Raw genomic sequence first — 8,082 nt, forward strand, 5'->3', positions numbered from 1 at the left:
CATTAAACTGATGACAAAACTAAATAAAGATATTATAAGAAAATACTTACCTTGAATAGAGATGATAAAATCTTAAACAAATTTTAGGGAATTTCACACACCATAATATAAAATATATATTTATGTGTTTCAACATATCAACAAATGCAAAGGAAAAACTATATAATCTTGTTAATTTATGCAGAACAGCACATGAAAAATCCAATATCCATTCCTGATTAAAATTTCTCAGTAAGAAGTTCCTAATCTGCTAAAGGGCTTTTGTGAAATAAAAAACCTATAGCTAACAACATGTTAAATGGTGAGGAATGCAAGCTTCACTCTAAGATCAGAAACAAGCCAATGATGTCTTGTTGCATTACATCTATTCAAGGTTCATCTGCCTTTTCCTCACTATCTAAGAGGTTAGTGCTATCAAACAAAAACAAAAGCAAAAAATTAAGAGATTCACATTTGAAAGGAGGAAGTAATCCTATTTTCATTCACAGACAATATAATAATTATGAAGAAAATCTATTCTAATATACAAAATGTTACTAGAATTAGTGAGTATAACAAAGGTACAGAATTGATGTATATATATAAAATCAACTATATTTCTATATTGTAGCAACAGATAATCAGCAATTCAACTTAAGAAATAATTCTATTTATAAAACTACCACAGAAAATGAAATATTTAGAACTCTGTTTTGACAAAGATGGAAACAATATAACTGTTGAAAGAAAAAATTTTTTTTCTGTTTTATTCACACTTCATTTGAAACAAGAAATGTTGAGTTCAGGTGGAAGTTGTGTTGTATCTGTAGTGATGGTCCGTAATTGTTTCTATTTCCATCTTCCCTCTGCTGCTTAAGTGAATCCTTCTATTTTTTTTATTCATTTATTCATATGTACATACATTGGGCCATTTCTCCTCCTGCCCCCTGCCCCCTTCCTCTCCTCCCCACCCCTTATGCTTCCAGGCCCTTTTCTCTAATTTTGTTGAAGAGTAGACATAAGTAATAATAAGAAAGACACAGCATTTTTGCTAGTTGAGGTAAGGATATCTATACAGAGAGATTCCTAGTATTGTTTCCATGCACAAGTGTATTACAACCCTAATTGATTCATCTCTACCTGATCTCTTCAGTACATCCCAGTCACCTTCCCATATTGACCTCTGTCATTGTAAGGTTACTGTATTAGCTCCTCTGCAGTGGGGACATCAAACACTTTCATATTTTGGGTTTCCTACCTATCCCCATTCTTCCTGTATGTGCTCTCCCCTTAGCGTGTGACCCAAGTCCAACAGCATTGCTGCATTTGACCTAGATCTAAAGTCTGCATATGAGGGAAAACACATGATTTTTGGTCTTCTGAGCCTGGCTAACCTCGCTAAGGATGATGTTCTCCAGTTCCATCCATTTACTTGTGAATGATAAGATTTCATTCTTCTTCATGGCTGAATAAAACTCAATTGTGTATAAATACTACAAATTTTAAAAAGAAATAAATGTTAATATATACATATTCATAGATGGCTTAGTAATATTCAGATCAATTTCTTCTTAAATTTATTTATATACACAATGCAAATTTACTAAAATTAATAACATGCTCTTAGTTAAAAATTCTGAAACTGATCCTAAAATGAGTGTGCAAAAACAAAGGAGAGCTGGATGTACTGAAATAATTCTAACACCAGGTTGGCTGAGACAGGAGGGGGTTTGAGGAAGGCTGAGCTACTTAGTGGGATTCTGGCTCAAAAACTGAAAAAACAATGACAACCAACTTTTAGAAAAAGAAAGCAATAAGGAATATTCAAAACAACTTTGAAAAGGAAAAACAAAGATGAAGGACTAAGATTACCTGATTCTGGGATTTATTATAATGCTGTAATATTTAAGATAGCATGATTTTTGGCACAAGTATAAGTATATACATGAAAGAAAACTGGACCATATGTACATGTTCAGCTGATTTTAATCTGCTATAGAGGGAATTTGGTGGCAAAAGAATAGTCTTAAAAAATAATAGATGGCTAGGGTGTGGATCAAGTGCTATAGTCCTTTCAAATCCCAGTTCTGATAAGAAAATAAAAATAATATATATATATATATATATGTAAATGGCTAAAACAACAGGTTTATGAAGTAATTGGATATGAAAAAGGACATTTGCTTTCTATCTGTCATACACTTACATATGTACTGAAAAGAATATTAGTAACAAAAAGAATGACCTCAATACAAACCACTACTTGAATCAATCTCCAGATAATTAAGCTGGTTGAAAGAAAAAAGACAAATGAATACATACTGTATGATTCTATTTAAATAGATTTCCAAGGAATGCAAAATAATCCATGTAGCCAGAAAGTAAATTAGAAGATGTACGGTAATGGGGTGGAAAAGATTTTGGGCAAAGAAGGATATAGTAATTACAAAAGTTCATTAGGAGTCTTTGGGGTGATGGATGTGTTCATTATCTTATGGTGATTCTTTCATGAGTATGTAATATGTCAATACTTATATTACATATGTGAAACATATGTAAATTATACCCAAGGAAAATGTTATAATTAGAGGAAAAATGATATTTGAACCTTATGAGGCTTTGAACTTTAGATATTGATATGTTAAAAAAAGATATTTTTAGAGGAAGAGATCAACAAGTGAAAAATACTCAAGTATTGGTTGTCTCTTTGGGTTCAATATGGCAATTTTGCACTTCTACTTAGTCTATTTGTTGGTAATAATGCAGTATCAATTGTGGTTTTACATAGCCTATTTATTTCCTATTGATTACTATATACTATATTACTATATAGTAATCAATCTAGATAGAAAGAAATAGGCAGTGGATGATGATGGATGATGATGATTGATAATGGGGATAGATAGATAAAGAGATACATTGATAGATGCATACTGCTTATAGGAATAAAGAAATAAATTATTGATAGATAAATAAATCAGTAAATGCATATTAGACTAACCTTGACATTTATATTTTTGGATGTTTACATAATTCAGGTTAAACCTGAATTTTGGATTAAACCCAAAGGCCTTTTCAAATTCTTTTATCAAGTCAATAGGAAGAACCATATGGATGGGCTCTTAAGCACAGGGGAATCTCATTTGCAACTGATAACCCACAAAAGAAATGAAAATGTGATTAAGCTAACCATGTACAATACTGCTGCTTTTTATCTTTCTACACATTACCTTGCCTGCAAAAAGAATATTTTAAAACAATGCTATTACTTTAGCAGTTTCCATTTGCACTCTGAGTTTCCATTGTCCCAGTTATCGGATTTCCCTTATATGATGATATTTGTGGGCCTCCTGGCTATTTTAATATGATGCCTTTTATACTGTAATTGAGAAAAGTCTCCAATGAATAAAATAAATGGTGTCAGAGGGTTGTTAAGCCCTCAACAGACATCAGCTAAAATGTTAAGAGTGCCTCCAAATCCCAGTGATGCTATATTTTCTAACCATGAAAGAAATGTCATTATTGTAAATTCCAGCTTTTGTCTGAAAATCTTGTACTAGATCCCTTGAGCTTCAGTTCACTTAATTAATTCAAACAATTTCCTTTCTAATTTCTAAAACATTTTCACATTTAAGACAATAAATGAGAGACTTAAGGGTTTCACCCTTTGTTGGTCATTAATATGCCAGGGAATTAGAAAAATTACTCCTATCATCAGTGACATAAATAATATCTATTTTTTTTTCTTCCAATGGTTCTGACCTGGACAAGGTTAAAAGCATGGTTTCTCTGTTTTCTCTGAATTTAAGAAAATCCTATTTTCCACTCGCTTTGGTTTTAACACATACATTAGAACGCTGTTCCTCTTTTTTCAGCAATAAATTTTATATGTGGCTTGATAGGTTATGCCAATTTAAAGATTAAATTAGTTAATAATAACTTTGAAATTAGTGATTAGTTTAGAAGAAGCATAATTGCATTTTCCTTGAACCAGTGCGTAAGGTTAATGCAGTTGGGAGTGGGATGGCTCCAGTAACTTTGACATTAATTGGCGATTGTGTTACATGTTAAGATGAGGAGTCAGCATGAACGAATCCTCATGAGGTTTGCAAGAACAAAGCTATTTGTTCCCAAACCTGCTTTTCTCTGTTTAAACGATTGGTTTAATTTCATAAAATGTTGGTCTGTGACCTTCACGATAAAATTTCATAGCATTTTATGCCTTTGACTCTGGATTATCAAATTGATACAAAGCATAGCAGGTAACTTTTTCTCTAAAATAACATCAGCCAACTATTTGCCAATAGGAGTCTAATTGTTCAGAGTCTTAAAATTGAGTCTCTCTAGGGAAGAAAACGTATGAGATGAAAAGAAAGCCAGGCTCACAACGCTTTTTATTTAGATAGCCCTTCCCCAAAGAGCTTCTCATTTTGAAACCACGTTAAATTGCATCTCCTTCATGTGAACACAATCACACACAGTCACACACACTCCTATAACTTTGAATCTATAGTGTTGAAGAAAATTCAGAGATTTGTAGTCAAGGTAGCAGAATTAGGCACAGCACATGGTACATAAAATAATTGAGACAAAAATGGAAAAAAAAAAAACAGACAATTCCCTGACTCCCAGTTCAGAAATGTTCATATTACTGGATCAAACCTGTCTTTGGCTGTTAATTGAAAGAAGCAATGTTTCAGTTCTACATAAAAATTCTGTTATATTTTTCTTATTTGCAACTTTTCAAAGGTTTAGTCATCTGTTCTAGTATTTGCTCAGTTTTCACCAGAATAATAAAATATGGCACCTTAAATGCATCATTTACATTCCTTTATTTAAAACATTTACCAATTTTATTGTCCTTGTATTATTTATGCATCGCACCTAGCAGTTATGACAGGCAGACATCACCAGGCCCAGGTTGAGATAGCATCTCACAAATTACACCCCACCCACATCCCCGTCCCATGCACTGCTCTGGAACCCTGATCTTCTCCATCTTTACCTCTTGAGTAGCTAGAATTATAGATATGAGCCATTGCATTTGGCTCAAGAGACTTTTGAAAAAAATATAAAATAACTTAAAAAAAATCTTATTATTTTCTAGTGAAGCTTTTATTAAAATACTTATACATAAATATTTCTCTCAAAGTTATTCAAATAGGCATAGCCAAAGAACTCTGCCTTTAGGTGAATGAGCACTGGAATCACATAGGCAGGAAAGCTAAAAATGTTTGAGTTGATTTAGGAAAGACAGAAAACAGCTGAATGCCACAGATTCTCAGTTTGAGCCACTCCTAAGTTTCTACCTTATCTCTACTACTTCCTTCCCAGTTCATGAACTATTTTATTCTGAAAATGGCAACAAAGAAAAATGGAATGTTCAAAAAGAGTAAAACTTTGAAACAATGTAAGAAAGAAAAAAAAGATAAATATAAGTTCAAAGAAGCAATATTTCCTAATGGTTTTATTGACAAGAAACTCAAAATTTATTTTAACATTTTCTTTGCTAATAAATTAATAATTAAAATAATTCGATTTCTTTAAATATTCAACTTCTACATTTGAGTAATTATGCATATAGTTTGCATTACTTTTAATTTTCAATTTCATTCTCAATACAACTTTTTCAAAATATTTAATTGTATAAGAAAAATCATGAAGTTTTATCTCCCTCAGGACCTTAACTACCATTTTTGTATATGGTTCTAACACCTGCACAACATAACACAGAGTAGATATTGGTATATTTCATGCAGTCATTATCCTGTTTCCTTTTTCTTTGGCAGAATTTCAGGAGCTTGGTGCCTGGTTTAAAAAGATAAGTTGGCTTCTAATGATAACAGACTATACCAGAAATAAATACAACTGAATAAAATAGGTCATTCATGCCAAAAAGATTGTAATAACCCACACTTACCCTAGCAATGTAGGGAAATGGTTCTTTTCCTTGTTTTCCTTATTTCTTAATATTTTTATTTAGGTTTTTTCTTCTTTGTTTTGTTTTTGTTTTGTGGCAGCGCTGGAGATTGAACTCAGGACTTTATGCTTGCAAAGCAAGCATTCTAGCATTTGAACTACCACCCCTGCACCCCCATCTTTCCTCAACATTTTTAAACAATACTGATCATCTTGCTTTATTTTCTTTCATTTTTGTCTTGTGAATGTATGAAATAATGTTCTTTTATTATTGGACTTATTAGTCATTTTTTCCCAAGCCACTAGTTCAGTATCCTTTTCCAAATTTATCAACCATTTGCATTTCATCTTTTGTGAATTATCAAATCCTTTTCATTTTTTAAAATAAATATTGCATTTCTATCATTCATTACACTAAGGGAAATAAACAACATAATACAGGTTAAGACAAAGACACATACTTTTAGGAATTTAATCAGATAATGGGGGCAGGTAAGTCTGGATTCTATTGGGCTAGGAAGACAAGCAGAAGAGAAATTGAGATAAGAGTTAATGTTGCAACTAGATGATGAAACCTGTAGGGCTGAAAATTCATGTAGGATTTAGACAATAGTCTTCAAGCAAACAGAATTCCATGTTCTCTGGGGAAACATCAGTAGTTGTTCTTAAAGTCTTTAAGGGTGATTGGATGTGACCCACCCACATTATGTGCTTTGCTTAATATAAATTGATTGTAAATGTTAATCACATGTACAAAATGCTTCCATAGTACCATCTAGACTAGCATTTGACCAAAGAGGTCATCATAGTTTAACCAAGTTGATCCATACAGTTCATTTGTTCTTATGCCTATAAATAATCCATCAACTGAATCTTCTAGGTCTTCATCTATTATAGCAAATTTAAGTTATTCCTTAAGTTTTGCTATTTTGAATAGTGCTTGTAAGAATATTCTTTTGCATGTATTTTTAATAGGTATTATAGTCTTCCTTGGCTAACCATCATACTTCTAAGGATCAAGAGTAGGCACTTAGGATGACCCTATTAGATGTCAAGACCTGTCATGAAGCTACTCTAATTAAAAGTACAGTGAAGCATAAGGATACACTGATCCACAGAGGAGAAAAGACAGCCCATTTTGTGGTACTATGAAATGACAAATAAATTTGGAATGTAAGGATGTTTCAATAAGCAGAAGTGAAGCAATTATCCACATGAAGAAAGTGGATTAATTTTTATTTTCCACATCAAGGAAAAATATAATAAAGAAAATTACTTACAATTGGGAATAAATTATTATGTTGCACAATTAGAAAGGAGAGTATAAACCAAATGTGCTATGGTAAGAGACAGATTAAGCACTTTCCAGAACAGGAAACACATTAAGTAATGTTAAACATCATGTAATTCATGAAAATCATTCAATACTGATTTTACAATCTGGATATACGATGACCCGTGGAATAATAGACAAAGGTAAGCTAACTTCTCTTTGAATTTTGTGAAAACATCATTTGATAGATGACATAATAGTTATTATAAATCATTATTTTAATTACAGCTATGTTTTGTCTTCAGGGCTTTATTGTTAAAAAATACTGTAACTCTCCGTAATGAATCAGCTGGAAATTGTGAATGTATCTCAGATATCAACCAAATTGATTCTTCTTTTTTTTGGCTAGAAATAACATGTCCTTAAACATTCATTACAGTGCTATTGAAAAATGCATTGCCCTCCACAGGATTTCTGAAAGTTCCCAAGAGGCATATGTTCTTATAATCATGTATGGCTCATAAATCCTGCTTCTACTAAATTTGTTCAGTTTAGCAGTCATATCCCATTACATTTGGGCTATTCTTGTTCTTTAGCATATTTGCCCATGTGTGAAACTTTGCCCTTTATTTTAATTTTTATTATACACACATGCACTCACACACACACACACACCCCTAACAATGATTAACTTGTATACAATGTGCTCTCATGGATATTATGAGATTCAAAGAAAAGATGCAGAGGTTTACATTATTTCAATTTTAAATACCATATTCTCAGATTGTTACCTCCTATGTTTCCATTCACTTCTAAAACCTCCACTCCAATAAAGTCAAAATAAACCTGGACCTTATCAATCCTTGTATCATAACTTACTCTCACTGTGCCTGGCCTACTTCATACCTTAC

Source organism: Castor canadensis, chromosome 8, assembly GCF_047511655.1.
Source record: "Castor canadensis chromosome 8, mCasCan1.hap1v2, whole genome shotgun sequence".
In the NCBI taxonomy this organism is placed as follows: domain Eukaryota; kingdom Metazoa; phylum Chordata; class Mammalia; order Rodentia; family Castoridae; genus Castor; species Castor canadensis.